We start from the raw sequence: 19,530 nt of genomic DNA, 5'->3' as shown, positions 1-19,530 counted from the left end.
TATGTACTAGAGCAGGCTTGGGTGTTGGGTCAAAGGAAGGTGATTTGTGAATCGGATTCACAAATTGTTGTTAACTTGTTGATTGAGCAGAAGGTGAGTAGGATTCAATGGCAGTTGGCAAGGATTGTCCAGCAGATTCTCCAAATTAGCTCTTTATTGGAGCAGGTGTCTTTCATCCACATTCCTCAAGAATGGAATAGAGCAACTGATTGTTTGGCCAAGTGGGCCTTGGATCATGGTAGTGATTGGAAAGTTGAAGGTTGGGAGCATCTCTTTGGGGATTACTGTCAGGACTTGCAGAAGATTTTCACTGAGGACATGGAGGGTTTTGAAGCTGAATGATCTGAGGTTGGGTTGGTGGTTTTTTCTGGGGCCTTGAGGCTCTAGATCTCTTTGTAATTCTTGTGTCTGATTTTCAATAAAGTTTTTACCCTTTTATTAAGAAAAAAAAAACAAAAAAAAACTATACAAATGCACTCAATATCTTCTATGTAAGTTCTTGTGATCGATACTAAGTTAATTTATATTTATAACACAAGCACATCATTATACATTATCCAACATAATAAGCTAGTCTAGAGAATACAACAACAGATAGGGAGGCATATACGATTTTCTATATAATATGAGAAATCATATATCTAAAACATCTTAAAAGCAACCAAAAGCACATATAATCTTCTAACAAGTACTAACATTAGGAAGGTAACAACATGAAGTGAATACACATGATATACGCAATTAGGATCTTCAAAAAGAATGAGCAGAAGAAAAAGATTATGAAATATCTAATATTTTCAAGGTTCTATACTTTAATCCAAACATAATTCTAGAAAGAAAAACACATGCTAGAAAGACTATATACACCACGCCAGACTAAAGGCTCAACCTTAACATGAGATCCTAGTGTTTGCAACATTGGCTTTGATACCAAGTGTAATGCCCCACCAAGAAACGCTAGATGAAATAACTAAACAAATACAATAAGAGTGGATATTTTTTTTAACATTAAATAAGCATTCTACAACAATAAAGAATAAGATTAAACTAATTTGCACAAGCAGAAGAACACTATTGAACCATCCCCTAAGGTTACTCAATAGTGTTATGATACTTTCCTTACAAAGTTAAATAAATTAAATCTATCTTACTAGCATTCGATACCCATTTGAGCATAACTAAGATAACATTTAAAATAATCCAACCACACGTAACACTGAATCATGAAAATTCACTACATTCAAATAACTTCTAAAGCTAAGATTTATGAGATCTGACTAATATTCATAGTTCCTACAACATATAAAATGACAAACAATTAACATGAAAGCATTTAATTAAATAAGGTCATCATTGTATTTACTAACATAGACTTATCACCTAAACCTCATTACACTAACATCAAAATTACAACATAGTTCATCATGATTACATCATAGTTATATCACTAGCCTCAAGGGCATATACATATACTATTAGATCCGATATACACATATGCACAATATGTTAGATCAAAGATATCTACACCCAATCCACTGAGCTGGCCATATCCAAGTCTAGCAACTAGAAGATGCACAAAGCCAAACTATGCAGAAAAGGATCCAAAATCTCGAATGGATGAAGGCAACTACCACCTGACCATGTGAAACCCAAAGGACTACCTCCCATTCTAGGAGATAGACATAAGGCCCTCAAGTACACAAACCAAGGATAAACAAAACATGGTCTAAACAAACTTTCACTCATTAAGTCACAATCAAGGAAAAACAATGATAAAACTAAAAACATAAATACTCCTATGAGGTAGGAAATATGCATAGGCATCAAAGAAATATATTATCCAACCATGAAGACTAAAATGCAATGAAAATACTCCTAATACATTCAATAATGGAATGAAGAAAAAATAATCAAAATAAATGCAAACCAATGGATATGTTTCCTTCATTGACCTTCATTGTTCTTCTTTCTCCTTCAAATTATGAGGATGTCACCTACAAGTGAAAGTGCAAATGAAAGAAAATTGATGACAAAATGATAGAAAATTGGATAGAAAAAGGATACTCCAAGTGTGGTTGTTGAAAATGAGCAATGTGAGCTCAATTTCTAGAAAGATTGAGGTTGATTGGATAGCTAAGATTGATTTGAGAATGAAAATAATCAACATATGAGATTAAATGAGAGGACTTTTTAAGTGAGGATAAAAAGGAAATTACATTTAAAATGTTGAGGAAGAAATAGAAATGAAAAGAGTTAAGTGAAAATGATTTTTGGAAATATTCATTTTCAACAAAATATGCCTAAATGAAAGTAGAGGAGAAGACTAGTGGAGAATTAGCAAGTTTGAAGAGATAAGGAGATAAAAATTAGAAAGTGGAACAAATAATTGGAAATAAAAATTAGAAAGTGGAAGAGCTAAGTAGAGTCATAAAATAATAAATAAAAATTATTTATTTATTTCACCCACACATGACAATTAAGTAAATTAAAAAATTTATTTAATTAAAACAATTTGGAGAAGAGGATTAAATAATTAAAATAGTTATTACATCATAAAAGAATAATTATCTTAGAATAAAGAGAGTAACTAATTAAGAAAATTAATTAATCGAATAGGAATAGTTAGGATTAGTCGATTAAGATCAAGATTAATTGATTGGAAAGAGATAATGATGAATATTAATTAAATAATAAATATTATTCAATTGATAGTTTAGAAGAACAATAATTAAACAATTAAGAATTATTTAATTATAGGAAATTAGAAGAAGAAAATTAGTACTAATTAAATAATTAAAATTATTTAATCAGTTTAGACAAAAAAGATTAGTGAAAAGTATCGTCGAAAGTTAGGAAAATTTTTAGTGTCTACAACTCCAAATGGGGATACTCTAGAGGCTACAAACATAGAGACAAGACACTAGTGCTCACAAGGGGAGAGTCTCATCACATAGCTTGATATGGGTTATCCTCACAAGTCGCCATAGGCCTCGACTCCCATCCAAGGTTATCTTGGTAGCCTCTCCCAACCCCTAACCCCCATACAAGTTTCATGCGGAACCAACATACCTTTCAAGAGGACAAGGTAGTTGATCATGTCATTCCAGGCCTTCCATGCCTCATCTCAAGACTAAACAAGCACTCAAGCCATGAGAAGGCAATCTATTATCTTATTAAATGTGTTTAAAACCCAACCCCCCAGTTCATTAATTAGGTTATCACTTATTAGGAAAACTTGCAATGGGTTAGCCTAGCAACCACTTTGGGCCCCAACCCCCACTTGGAAGCCACTCCCCCTTATGACACCAACATACTCAAAATGAACCATCACCAAATAAACCATCATAAAATAATCTCATGAGTCTTATAAAAAGATCAGAAGCATCATCGACCAAATAATGAGATCCAACCAAATCTCGAATTACAACGCATGTCAACCACATTAGCATCATATACAAAATCTTCCATCAAGAGCACCACATGGCTCAATCCCATAAGGAACATAATGTAAAAATACCAAGAGACTTATACACTGCCATAGCCATCTATAAGAAAAGCCCATGCATAAAAGAACATAGAATTACTAACAAAAGAGACTAAGATCAAAGACCAACCTTTGGAGCCCCCAAAAGACATTTGGACCAAAACAACATAAAAGTCTCAAGACCTTGACATTTTTTGGATTAGGATACTATAACATTAAAGGTCAATGGTTTGATTTAGTTAAACATCAAAATAATGACCACTATCAGAAAAGAGGAATAACTAACAATTAGACATGGATACATGAACGTGCATGGTTAAATATTAAACAAATCACATAAGATGATTTTTAAATTCATTTCGCTAAAATAAAAAATAATGTATTCAAACATTGACATAAACACACATATGTCTTCAATTAATTATTTACCACTAGAAGAGCCTACAATACAATTGGGGTTATCACCACAATTTAACAATCTTTATAATTAAATAAAATAATTTACCATTACTAATTAAACAAGCAATGCTTAATTAAATTTACCAATTAATTATGACACAAATTAACACTTCTAGGAAGAAAATACACAAAAATCAAATTAAAAAGCTTATTAAATAGAAGCAAGACTATATAATTAAAGCAGAGCAAAAAATAAATTTATTATAGAATGAAATATTCTATTGAAGTAATTTAATAACTTATTATAATACAAACATAATAATTTAATCACTGGCAATAAATATACGTTGTTAAATTAAATTAATAAAACACTTAATTCATACACCTATATGCACAATTTATTTATTTTCTTTAATATAACCATATAATGCAAATAAGAATGTAAACACCAAATACTTAGTTTAATCAAATAAACGAAATAACTATTTTCAAATAACAATACAGACTAATTAATGGAACAAAATCACATAACTAAAACTTTTACATGACTAAGAAAAATATAATTATAATATCCACCCTTTAAAGCAAAAAAGTCAAATCATAAAAAGCATTTAAAAAATAATATATAAAATAAAATAATAGTATGCCAATAAGATTATGACAAAGTAGATTGATAATCCGTTGGCAAAAATAATTTTTAGTATAGCAAATTTAATTTATTGAAATAAATTAATAATTTTAATAATAGTAATTTAATAATTTAATCCCTCGGAAGTTAATTTAGTATTAATTTAATAGTAATTTGATCACTGGTAAACTCTTATAATATTGCTAGGTGAATTATTTGCTAGGCAAATATAATAATTTGTTGGTCAACAATAAAAATCACTATTTTTTTTTTAAATATAAAATTCAAAAATATATAAATCACAATTTATAGACATCCAAAACAATACTCAAAAATTTAATAATGAAAAATTTATTAATACTTTAATTAAAATTTCTAAAAGTCAAATTAGGCACCAAACAAATTTGCAAGGCTATCTCAGAATTAACCTATCTCATAGACAATTAACCGATCTCATAGACAAAATGGAATTTAATCCCTACTTCTATTGGCAAATCCAGAAAAATACTTGTCCATAAAACCTTGATACAACTTCAATAAGCCAACCCCAACAATCTACCAGCAATCCAAAATAAATGCAAGCAAAAAAAAACTCCAATCCTTACAAAACTCTTTTTCTAGAAAATTGCTCAAAAACAAGAAAATGAGAACCCCCCTTCTAGAAATTTTCAGAATTATTAAATGTAGCTTCCAAAATTCCTCCCCAAAATCCTATTCCTATTTCCTCTAAGTTTCCAGCCACCCAAAAAGCATGAAAAAGCATAAGAAAGGTTTCATGCAAAATTTTTCCTTCAATTCGAAAAAATTGAAACTTGCTTTTCCCTTAATTACCTTAATCTAATAACTTCTATTATAAATTTCCATCATATTTAATTAATATATTTTCAACATTAAATTTATTTATTTATTAATACTCATTAAGTTTATTTAATAATCTTTAATCAATTCATCTTTTAATTAGTAACTTACTCTATTAATTGTTCAAGCTTATATTTTAATTTTATTATTTTACAGTATTAATATTATTTTGTTAATTATTTAATATGGTAAAACCATATATATATATATATATATAATACCATATATATATATATATATATATCCACACACGCAAACATAAGTATTAAATTAAATTATCATAAATTAAATAAAAAATTTATAATAAATACTTATAATTAAAATCTAACAAAACACTACAACAAACAAAACCCAAAATACAACACAACATATTCACATGCAACACACCCAAGATTATCGGATTTTGCCTTAGTGGCATTTCGATCAGGAACACACAAAACATGAAACATTTCTCTAGTTTTGAGAAAAGGCTAGGCTTAAAGAAACAAATGGGCCTTATGCTATCTCCCACAACTTCCATCAGGATTATGTAGGCACACTCAGACTTGTGAAACTAGGTGGAGTCGATGCCTTGAACCTGCAATCTTGCATCATCGAGAAAAGATACATACATATATCCAACATTTACAAGCACACCGATGGAGGAGAGTCACGACATTCTATGTCTCTCTGAAGTGAGTGACGAAAGATCATTCCCTTGCACCCTACCCAGACTCATACATATACATGAAAATGAATACATCATATATCTCATACATAAAGTAAATATGTTAGTGCATAAGAATAAAACCTAACATCTAAACATCCATAAAGATATGATGCATAATGAACATTTTTTAAATCCAAAAACATCATAGCATAGAATCATGATAAAAGTGATCACTACATAGAGTATCGTGCAACCAAATAAACAACATAAAAAGTCAACAGAGTCAAACTAGGTTAAATACAGTTTGATCAAGGAAAGGGAATTACAAAACATCTTGCAACTATAACACTAAATGCGTCTATGGTTTACTACCTTATGTCCAAATTTATTGCATTTAAAAGAATAGCCATTAAAAGATGGGTACCTTTGTGCATTAGCCTGTCAGATCGATTTCTTGCATTTGGTTTCTAATTATAAGATTTCTTCTCATTTTTTGACTTTTTCTCTTCTTCATCTTTGACTTCTTTGCTTTCTTGTTTATTATTTTAATCTGAACACATACTGGTTGGAAACCAAGTCTGATTTTGTCTAAATTAACTTGTAGCATGTTGTTCAAATCTTCCAAGAGCTTACTACTATCAAGGATCTTATTTTCTACCTTTAGATTCTTCACCTCTTGTTCAAGATTTTCACATTTTCTGAATTTCTGCTTTAATGTCTCTTTTAGGAATTGCTCTGTCTTGTCTTTATCTTCAATCTTTTGCATCAGATCTTTGATAGTCTCATTTACCTATTTCAACTAATTGTTAACCTCCTTATATCTCAACTTGAACTTTCAAATTTTCTCTCTCAGCTTCTGCACACATTCATTTCCTATCTTCACATTCTCCTTCAATTATTCATTCTATGATTCAATGCTTTCCAAATCTTCAAGAGTTGTTTTCAAATTTTCATCCATCTGAAAATCTTCTACCAAGCATATAAGTGCCATGACTCAATGAACACAGATCTCCCTCAAGTGGTTAAGATTTCCAAGCAAGGGACCAAGGCTCTGATGCCAATTGTTGATTAGGTTGAAAGCACCAGAATACTGAGAGGGGGGTGAATCAGTATTCCCATATATTAAAAAAGCTTTCACCATAGAAGTATCAAACAAACTTGACTGATATAAAGCAGTTAATGCAGAATACACATGAAGAGCACAACCACAAGATAGACACCAGATTTTATACGTGGAAAACCCAAAAGGGAAAAACCATAGAGAGTGTTAACTCTCAGGAGAATATAACTAGTTACATTAGTGTTTAGAGAAGGGGTGGTTCACTGCCAGATTACAAATATGGCTCACAACCGGACTGCTCACTGTAGATATACAAAGAGATGGCTAACTGTTGGAATGCTCACTGCAAGTAAAAATTTTAAATTGAGAAGGTTTGAATCTCCAAATGAATGGTATGAGTTCTAAGGTTAAGCTCTACAACAAATCCAGTTAAAGATCTATGTACAACTGTCATGCAGTAACTCCGGTAAAGGATTACTGCACCACCACAACACTATCTACCTTTTCTGTCATCAACTCACACTTCACACATCATTGCCAACTTTCTTTTGTACATCACACACCTTCACACACACACACACACACACACTCTATTGTTCATTGTTATGCTACTACATATGTAAACTCATTATCACTTAATAGGGCTATTAGAGCAAAATGGGGCAAAGTCATCCAAACCCAAAAATATCGACCAATTATCACAAGATCAAGCTCAATAACTCCAAAATGTAGATTCCACATGTATCTAGAAAATCTCAACACAAAACTTGAAGAGATACTTCTAACAATTATCAAAGCAAATAACATTGAGACATATATCTAGTACTGAAAACAATGAGAACTTAAAGGAAACCTCAAAAATCATCATCCAGATTTGTCCATGACATTTTACCTTTATCATGCTACATAATAACTTCTGACCAAAACAACATTTGTACATACTAGCAGAACTACACATATTAACTGTGTGCAACCTCACATACACTATCCATAACATCCATGACATCTGGACCAATACCTGAACCTCATACATTGTCCAATCCAAGATGGATAGATAGTTTGACATCAATAATAATATTATTCACATAAGTCTGATAATTCCTACATCTAATCAATTTTGTTTGAAGTTGGGATATCCTTGGCTATCTTCCATGAGCGTGACCCCTTCTACTATTCATAAATGTTTAAAATTTTCTCATAACGACAAAATCATAACAATTAATCATAGCATGTACCAACCCATGGTGAGGTGTGGAGATACTAGTCTTGATTACTTTTGGCCTAAACAATTTGAACCTCTTAAACCTCAAAGTGATGCTCTTTTTCAATCTTATCAAAAGTGAAAAAATGAGATGATCTTATCTTTGAGTAAGCCTAGTGATCCAAAACCTATTCCTCCTCATGATGGACCTAGTCTCCTTCCTACACCTTCTATTCCTCTTTTATATGCTACAATCTCGAATCCTTAATCTTACAAGGAAAGCGGCTAATCCTCTATCTATCAACCTAGTAAACCTTCTCTCATTTCTCCTCCTTTGAAGGAAGAGAAGAAGCCTAGATCCATTGATAATAAACATTCACAAGCCTTGGCTAAAACTAAAAGAAACCATTTTGTAAGAGAACATCGATAGAGATGTCATGCTAAGGCTTGTGAATTTTCTTCTCAACCTATTTCCTCCTCGAATAGACCAAATGGTGACATGATCCTATATGTCCAACCTTCACCTAACCCTAGGGAGGAAGTTCAACCTAAATCTCCAAGATTAAATATGCTTAAGAAAAGTGATGGTTCATATCTATTCCTTTAAAGATCCTATTTTTATTAATCTTGATGAAGAAATGGTGTTCATACTGACAATGTTGATGCTAATTATTCCAACAATGAATATGAACTTATTAATGTTGACAATGATTTATCTAAAAAAATTCAAAAGCATTGATGTTAGCTCCTAGTAGTAGACAAAGTGAATCATCATTAAAGCATGGTCCTTTTTTGGAACTTGTAGTAGCTCCATCTACCATGCGTGAAGTTGCTCCTCTTCCATATTGTCCACCTTCCCAAAATAATGCTAAGAAAGATTGGGAGGCGAATGATTTTCTTGATTAGATTCATTCATGTTAGAGATTCTATCTCTCGTCTCTTTCTTGTTCGTAACATTCCTTTATTTTTTTCTCACTTCTTAGATATTTGTTGTCCCTAGTGTTGTCTACTTGAGAACAATGCAAAGCATTGAGATCTCTTTGGCTCTTTTCCATGTTGACTCAAAAGGCACATGCGCTCTTCTTCCATTATGGTTCTACTTCCTTTGGGGGATGAGGTCAATTCAATGCAAATATATTTTATGATATATATTATTTATCATAAGAGCATACTAACCCCAGAGTTAGTAGAACCCTTATGTGTTTAGTGACCATTATTCTTTGATTTGTCTTTTTTGGGGGCCATATCATTGCGGTAATGTTCTTGTCTTTGGGTGCATGTAAGCCACCTTAGAGAAATTTCTCTCGATAAGGAATATGCAATCTCTTTGATGTGTGGGCATGCACTCCACTCAATATTTCACTTTATGCATGCACTAGATCACATATGTTGATACTCAAGTTACTTTGCAAACTGAGCTTTTTGCTTTGTTATTTTGTTATTTTTCTTTTTTATGACTCATAGTAAGAAAACCTTAATAGGCTAGCAGTCATGATTATCTATCTCTCTTTCTATTATGATGTCCCTTTTAGCTTGATGTTGAAGTTGTACTTAAAATACTAAAGTCCACTAGGGGCTTAGTGTGTCTTGTATCTTTGATGTCTTGATGAATTTTTTCAATGTACAAACATTTGTTCTTTATCAGGAGTATGCTTAGTCCCATACTCCAACTCTAGTGGGGGATAAATGTAGTATCCTAAATTTTCCTCCCTTACAATTTTGTCCTTTATTTGGGCCCTCACCTTGGTGTTCATCCCCCGAGGCCTAATTGGAGCCTTGATTCTGCTCACACCATGCAAATAACTCATTTTTGTAAACATGCAACCTTCCTCCCCAATTTCATGTGCCCTTGATTGGTTAAGACTAGGGTGCTAGCGCTATGGTCCTCAAAGACTAGAAAATTGCTCGCTCTAGTCCTCCCAATCAAGACCCATTTTGGTGCCTCACAATGGTCATTCAATTGGAGCGGGAATTATGATCTCGTGTTAGTTCATGTCAAAAAATTAATTTGTTTTTGAAAAAGCATGTATAAAATGAGGTCTACCCCTCTCATTTTGACATCCACATACACGAATTCAATCACACCTATCAAGAATTCATTCACATTCAAGTGAGGAAGCAATCAATCTTCTTTCAAACATTGGAGCAGAAATAAGGTTAAGATTGAAACATTGGAGTTGACATTCATGTTCTATGTTTATGAAGACTTCATAAAACCCTAATTCCTTGTGGAGGCAAAGAAAACTCCATAAAAAGGTATAACATTAGGGTTTCAAACATTATTCAACATTTCCCTCAAAACAAATCATTTCCATTATAGAAATTCACATCCCTACCATTTTCCCTTCTCTATTATGCATAGGAATAGGTACGGAGTTGCAACTCTCAGGATCAACTTTATTCATAGAGAATTAGATTCCCCTTTGGATGATGAAAAGTGTGGAGGACCAAAGCAATGGGAATTTTAGTCCCAGAAAAAATGACAACCTTTTGGGAACAGATCCAAGCACTCACACATTACTCCAATCTAGGTTCATGCCTTGATTTGATAATTGTAGCTCATTGTTTACAAGTTTTCACTTCAATTTCAGCACATTTATCCCAATTTCAACATTTTCATAATTCAACTTAAAAGAGGGTATCAAATCCTAATCCAATGAATCCAATAGAAATTTTTAGGGATATCCTTATTGATTTGAGGCTAGATTTATTGCGTTCACCCCTCTTTACTTTAGTGGTACCTAAGAAAAATATTAGTGGTTTTACTACCTCATTGGGTAAAACCATAATATTTTCACCATTACAAATTTGTCACACAAATCAAGTTTAGTTTGTATTAAGTCCCCTCCCATATCGATCATAGTGAGTTTTAGAGTGAAAACCAGATGGGTCATGCAAAAACTAGCAGTTTGAGCACAATAATAGTTATGAGAAAGAAAGGGGAAGTGACATTGTTTTTTGAAAAAGGCATCTACCACCAAAGTAGAAAATGACTAGCCAAAAGGGAAGCAAAAATAATGATATAGGTGGCTATTGGATTATACTCCATTATTAAACTTTATCTCCTTAGAAATTGTGACACAAACCAACTTCTATTTATCATAGATATTTGTCTTGAGTTTTAAATTCTTGGGAAATATTCTAAATAAAGCCAACTTGTTTGCAACTTTGTTTCCTTCCCTTTTCATATGAAACAGGTAAGGGTGACTAATTCCATCAATGATGGTCTTACATTTGGTCACAAGGTCTTCATAGTTCTAGTTTGGACTAGCTTCATTCTTGAGAAGGAAGATAGTGTTTCTTAAATCACCTTCTATGATGAATAAATTATTTCGTCTTTCATTAATAATAACAAGGTCATAGTGGGTTGTTTCCACTTCTATAAAAATTAAATTTTGCATGCTTAAGTTAGCCATATAGGCCATAAAACTATTACCCCTATGTTCGTAGATGACACCAACCCCATAAAGCATCCACAAGAAAAGTTTTCAAAAGGGAATGCATTGAGAGCCTCTTCTCCTTTAGAGATCCTTCATAGTGATCTAATGGTTCCATTTTCAAATCCTTCCATTACCAAAGCTAGATATGTCCTAAAATTCATTGATGAGATTGTGTTGGATCTAGATGGAATGTGAAGAAACACTTTGAATCTTTTAAAACTTGCAAATGATTTGTTAAAAATCCTCCTTGATATGTTGCAACTTCACCCTTGTTAGATGATGGTCAGAAAAAATAAAGAAAATTTGAACAAATTACTTAAAGAAATGATTTGCAAAGACAAATAAAAATTACATAATATCATGTGATCCATTTTTGCAAATTTCCTTACATCTTCCACTTTTCATCTCCTTCATGTTGGAATGCGAAGCTCTGTCATGGATCTCATCTAGATGTGGTTAGTCATCATATTGTTTTGAGACTTAATTGTTCTTTTCTAAAATTACTACACTTGTTAGTGAGGTAACACCAAAGGGTGATGGAAGTTAAAAACCTTTGAATCATGGAAGTGACAATGCCCAAAATCTCCCTCCTTCAAATGAACATACCCCACAAATGAGATAATGATCCATAAAAAACTATATTTGCCACACAACAACAACAACAACCTAAGTCAAATTGTGATGGCTGCTTCTCCACATACATCAAGAGCTTCAGGGAGTAAGCTTATACAAGAAACTTCCTTGTCAATTTCTCAACTAAAGACCACAAATTGATGAACGCAACATACAACTAGTTTAGAAACACATGCTTGTTCATGAAAAATTAGATGAGCCAAATATGGCTCTTGTGCACCAAAAGTTTTTAGATGCTAAAAGTCTTGTTGCTAATGAGAAACTACAACAGGCGAAGGAATTTCTAGATCCGCTAGAAGTGTTATAGTCAAAGAAGGATTCGCTCCTTAAATTCCTTCAAGAGCCAAATTCATGATTTACAAGGCATCTTTAGGAATTTTAGTCTAAACTATAACCTCTTGAAACAATGAAAATAAAAATGAAATAATCCAATATAAGGAAAAAAACCTAGGATTTGAAAACGGAGGATATTATTCATGGACAATATCCTATAGAAGTTAAAAAAGCATTATAAATAATTTCATAAGCAAAATGACCAGCATTAGAATGCAATGAAAGTCAATTTGGAATCAAAAGGGCAACATGAGAATGCAATGGAAGTGGATTGGTGAATAAAAGGTTAGCATAAAGATGTAAAATAAAGTGGATAATTTGTGAAGGGAGGAGGCTCCAATTTATAGTAATTTAAATTTGGAATGGAAGGTGGAGATCTAAAGATGATGAAGGGCTAGGATTTAATGTGAGAGGAAAGAACAAGTGGGAGATCCAAGAGATTTATCCATAAAGGCATTCTTTGACTCCATACTCCTCAAGGACATGGGGAAGAGGGACAAAGGCCATTGGGAAGATGAATAAGAATTTAAAAATTCCTTGGGAAAGAGAATAGGAATTAAAAATTCCTTGGGAAAAGAGGTATGGGGAAATAAAGGAATTTAAAATTCCTTGGGTAGACAAAAGTGCATAGAATTTAAGGTTGGGAGGTTAGATGAGAGAGCCATTTATGGCACGTGGTTGACTCATTGATAATCTTGGAAATTAGAAATATGCAAATGAATAGTAAGGGTGATTAGGTTAGATAATGAGAGATTATAGTACATGTGGACAAGTTAGGGGGATGTGATGGGAGGAGAAAGATTATGTGGAAAATTTTAAATTGAGAGAAATGATAATGATGGTTAGGTCTAGATTAATTTAAGATTAGGAGGAGTATTTGTAGGAAATAGGATATTTGTTTAATTAATTATGGATCAATTTAATTAATTGGGATTAAAAGGAAGATTGAAATACTTGTCTAAGGTTGGATTTATTGAAATAAATCAAACTTTAGAAGAAATGAGAGAGAGAGAGATTTAATTAACAAATTAACTATATAGATGGAAGGGGGTAATTAATTAAATGTGGTTTAATCAATTTAGGAACAATAACAAGTTAAAATTATTAATGAAATTAATTATGCGACTTGGGGTAATTAATTATATATTAATTTAATTAATTTTGTGTCTAAAAAGCTTAATGCCTATCTACACATTATGCTTGGTGCTGACCTTGGACAATGTGGTAGCATGTGTGCATTGTTATATCTATCTTGGAATAATGTTTTATTATGTGTTTGGGTCCCCTCTTTCTCATAGAGTAGACTATCTTGAGTATTTTTGGTCCTGGTGGCTTATTCTATTTTGGTCGACCCTTGATTAGGTTTTTGATGTTCTTTTTCATATCTAAGGAGTGTGGATGGATGAGTTGAAGAGAAGTAGGTGTGGAATGTGTGTGAATTGATAAGAAGTGTATGCAAATATTATGCAAGCCAATTTTAGTTTTTGAATGTGTGGAATTTGGATTATAAAGGTCTTTGAAGGGGATATATTCAGGAAGATAGTCTGTAAAGACAAAGATTGTGTTCAGAGGTTTTTTTCATGAAATTGGTCACTTGATTTTTTTGTGAGAGTGCAATTTAATGTTTAGTAGATCATTCTCATAGTAGTTCTACTATTTCTTAAGTTGTTGTATGATAGTGAATTTTCTAGCAGCATTTATGTAGCTTGCCTTAAAGTAGTGATCCTCATCTAAGAAAGTCCTTATTTTGTATCTTGAGTAAGGTTGTGTGCCTTAGATTAACAAGTCCATCAGGAGTTGTTTCTCCTTGCAAATGAGACTAAAACTTTGTAATCATTTTTATTCATATTATGAATTAGATTCTCATCGTGGTTTTTCCTAGTTTGGGTTTTCCTCGTAAGATATGGTTTTCATGTATTGATGGTTAGTAAGTCTTTTAGTAGTGCAATGTATGGATGATTAACATCTATAATTAATCTACTTTGAATTTTTGAACTAATTCACCCTCCCTCTTAGTCCTTCCTTGGGTTCAATAGAGGAGTCTTAAATGATCATCGTGTAGATTGTTTGCTACACTACTATGCATTTTCCTTGCTTGGAGGTGCACCCATGGACTAAGAAGAGAAACATGTCTCTATCCTTAATGGAAAATTTTGGTTCTTTTCAATTTGAACTAATTAAACTTTCTGACTCTTATCTTTGTCAGAAATGATACATTCAGCCTTCTCCATCAACACTTTGCATCCATTTTGGATTAATTGTCCAACACTCACAAGGTTGTGCTTAATACCTAGAAAATTTTTTTTTGTCTATTTCCTTCTTGTCACCTTGCTTGGTCAATCACCTTACTTGGTCCAGATCATAATTGATCCTTTTCCCACAACTGGAAATATTTCACTATTCCCCAACTGTATATTAGGCAACATTTTTATTAATGAAAGAAAACAAACTTTCATTATCACTCATGTGGTTAATACAACCACTATCCAAATACAAAACTTTGGGGCTAATTACTTCACCAATATTGCACATGATGAAGGTTGTGCATTGATAACTTTTAGCCACATTCAAATTAGCTACATTTGCACTTTATTTTGACTGTATACTATGCCTTTCCCAGCATTCGCATAATGACCAAACTTTTGTTAATAATAACATTCAACATTGTTTTTTTCACACTTCTAATTCAAACTGTTGTTCTTCTTACCTTGTTTGGAGCTATTGTTTCTTCTCCCCTTGCCTCTTGTATTGACATGAACTTTAAAATATTTCTTTTGGGAAGATTTCTTAGACCTCTTTAAGTGTTGCTCATGGGTTTGAAGAGAACCCATTAACTCATCCATCGTCAATGTAGAGATATCCTTGGCCTCTTCAATGAAAATCACTATTACATCAAACTTAGAGGGAAAACTAATTAGGATCTTCTCCACAATCCTTTGTTCCTCCATGATTTCTCCAATTGTCCTTAACTAGTTTAATAAACGAGAGGATCATGTGAATGTCTGAAATAGACTCAATATCATTCGTTTGAAGAGTCTCCAAATCTCTTCAAAGCATTTAGAGCTTCACCAATCTAACTTTATCAATCCCTTTATAGCTTGTTTTGATGATTTTTCCAATCTTCTTTGGAATAGTTAGCTACTACTATTGTGGGAAAAATGGCCTCTATCAATACTTCCTCGATTAGATTGAGGGATTTTACATCTTTGCTCCTTGTCTCGCTCAACTAGGTCTTTTGGTTCTTTGTGAGGGCTACAAACAAACCTAGGTCAATTGTATTAACAAACCCATTGACCACAAGCTCCCATAAATCATTTGCAACCATGATGGTCTTCATCTTATTTTCCAAAACATCATAACTTTGTCCATTAAATGATGGTGGATATTTCCAACTCTTCCCTTCATCTCCACCCATGTCTCCTACACAATAAAACTCAATATGCAAAGAAACAATTCTGCAAACTCATAAGGATTTAGAGCCAAATAACTCTAGTACCAACTTAGAAATATAAAATGGAAATACAAAGTGACTACAACACTATTTGTCAATCACTGGTAATACATAGTGAAAGAAAAAACAAATAATGGAGACATGGAATGATTTTATTCTTTCATTAAATCTAGAAATGAAACTAAAAAATAAAATACAAACTTACAAAATAAACTAATTGATTACATCTTGTAGCATTCTGGAGCTACTCTCAAACACTAAACAAATCTAGAGTTTCGCTGAGCTATCTTACATAGTACTGCTCACTTGGAACTACACACTTCGAGCAATCTCTGCTCAACAAATCAAATACACAGCTACTGCTATACACTCCAAATCACTCAAACAATAATTCATCTATCGCTATTGCACAAACTGACTTCAAACTCCTTTTTTTGAGTTGTTGACTAATTTGGAGAACATTCTCCTCTTTTGTCTTGGGGCTTTCTACACAAAAATTCTCCCTCAAATTCAAATTTCAAACTTACCTACCAGCATTAAAATCTCCTACAAGGTAGAGTTACACATCAGGAGAAAGTTGGGGAAGGTGATCACTAAGTCAATCTTTTGTTGCAATCCTCTATAGGCTAAATTTACTCCTGGCTACTCCTGATAGGGTAGGTTTGAACGAGTGTCGAGAGGTGTAGGAAGGCTCAAGAGAATTTAATTTTCCAACAATTCCAGTAGCATTGTGGATTGTATAAAATCCATATATGTGGATTCATATAACTTATTTAAACAACTACTACAAAAAGAGCGCTTCCCCTTGATGTGTAATGCAAAAATTAGGAGATTCCTTTTTGCATAATGCATTATCCTTCTATGCTAAGTTGCCTCTACATTATAATTATTCATCACTACTTCAAATCATTCTTTTCCTCCTCTAGAATGTGGCTTCAAAGACATTTATACACACGTTTCCACCATTAGAGTCAGTTATTGAACTATAGGAATTGATAAGCTCTAATGCCATAGGATAAAAAAATGGAGAATAGTTGATTGATATTATTCAATGATATGAGGAGGATATATACAAAGGATGTGCTACATAGTTCACATAAATGTATAACAGTTATAACAATGCATTGTTATAAATAACAATGTAATAAAACTATTAACTATTACGCCAACAAATCTTACCTTAGCAGGGCACTTAACACTCTATTGACTTCCTCCTTTCTCTTGGCTACAACATCCTTAGGCAAATGATGTAATAGTTCTTAAAACCGGTGACCTCTTCTCTTTACAATCTCATTTTTTCTCCAATCAACCTATTCTAATACCATATGAAGAAGTAGAATACTTGAACATGATTTTTTATTATTGATTATAGAGAAATTAAATATATACAAGAGAATTGCAATTAGGAAAATTGCATAAACTACATGTAAGGAAATTTAATTCATGGAAATAAATTTCTACACTAAACCTTCAAAGGAGAACATGGAAAAAAAAATAAAAAATAAATATGATTTAACAATTACACAAAATAAAATGGAGAGCAAGAGCGGGTGTTGTGCTAGGGTTTCTGGAGGCGATAGTGTTGCAGGGGATGTTGTAGAGGATGGCGATGATGGTGAAGAGGATGATGGTTGGGAGTTTTCGGTAGTCTGCATTTTGTTATTAAGGAGTTTCTTGTCAGACGTTGGTGGTTTCTAGCCCTAGCTACATGGCCCCTGCTCCTTCCTCCGCTCCCATTTTGCACCTCTTTCCGGGCGAATCGGTCCCTTCTGCCTGTGGTCTTGGTTTTGGCTACTTGCAAATATTGTGGTTGGTGGGTTTGGGGCTTACTCTGACGTCTTTGCATTGTGGTGGCCTTAGGTTCAGTTGGGTGCGTGTTGTTTGGGTTCAAGGTGTGTTGGCCCTATTTGCCTCCCCTTTATGTGATGTCTTTGTGATACTTGGTGCTTCCTCTACTATTGTCTGTGATAAGAGTAGGGTGTGGAGGGTTCTTTCTCGCTTCATGTTGGAGATTCCCGTGCCCTCTTTGTGGATCTACAATTGTGTGGGTTTGTTCTATGCTACCCGCTTTGTGGGCTTTCCTACCTCTCAGCTTTCCTCTTTCTTCTCTCGGTGTTGTTATCACTGGTGGTTGGAGGATGACTGTTGGGTTTGGGAAATTGGAAGTGGTGCAGTTTTCTCCTATTACATGGTCTTGGCTTCCTCTGCCTTTTTGGAGGAGATCGTGTTGTTCTTTTCTATGCTCTATGGTGTGTATCCTATCGTGGTGGAGGCTCTTCGTTGGTAGCTTGGTGATTAAGGCGATGATCCTTAATCTGTTTTCACTGTTCTAGTTCCTCTAGCATTCCCTTTGGCCACCCTGTTTTGTGTCTATCTGGTGTGGACTAGGGATCCAGTTTTTTTGGTGTTGTTGGAAGCCTTCCAAAACCAACTGATTCTGAGATCTTTTGGTTTTCTTATTCTGTTAGTATTTAAATATGTTGTTGATATTGTTCCTCCTGTCAGCCAAATGGTTGCTAGCAGTTTTCAAGGGTCTGTTTTGGCTTCAGTTTGTTTCTGGTTAGGGTATGATTTTGTCAGGGACCTATCTTTTTCTCTCTCATGTAGTTGGGCCTGTGCTGTTCTTTGTTGAGCTTTTTGTAGTATGGCTTCTACGGAGGTGAAGGTTGCCCCTATTGAGGTGGGGTTTCAGATGGGTGCTTTGTTGAGGAAATGGCATATTCTACTTTTTCTTCTCTCTTTCTTGTTTTTTATTTAGGTGGGGCATCTCTTACAAAGGTGGGGATCTAGTTTTGGATGGAGGGTGGTGGCCGCTCTATATATCATTTTCTCAAATAGTTTCATTCAGATGGCTTGTTTGGATCCCCTTCTTTTTAGGTGGAGGAAGATTTGAAATTGTTGGTTTGTTCAGGGTGTCGATCCAAAACCCTTACTGAAGGTTTGGGGAACCTTGGAAAAGTCCCTCCTCCTTTTGCACTTGGTGGTCTATGATGTTTTGTAGGTAGATGCTCTTGCTGTCATTCCTTCTTTGTCCTTCCAAATAGTTAGTTTCTGGATGTGAAGATTTTTGGGTCCTTTTGAAAACCCATTAAGGTATTTTGGTCCTTAATACCCTTGTTGGTATTGGGACCTTTGTTTTTCATGCTTTTGGTCCTTTTCTTGAAGGGTTTTTTTGCCTTACTGGCCTAAATGCCTACCATCCTTGTACAAGGGTTCAAGGCCCTTTCAAAATCCTACTTACCATAATAAAAAACAATTACACAAATAATACAGAATAACATTTAAAAATAATAATAATAAATTTGTACAACAATTTATGTGGGAACAAATTTCTTAAAAGGAAAACCCCACACTCAAAAGCAACTCAATATATTAGTAATAATCTTCAATATTA

This window comes from Cryptomeria japonica, chromosome 11 (genome assembly GCF_030272615.1).
Source record: "Cryptomeria japonica chromosome 11, Sugi_1.0, whole genome shotgun sequence".
Taxonomy (NCBI): domain Eukaryota; kingdom Viridiplantae; phylum Streptophyta; class Pinopsida; order Cupressales; family Cupressaceae; genus Cryptomeria; species Cryptomeria japonica.
This window is presented reverse-complemented; position numbering follows the sequence as displayed.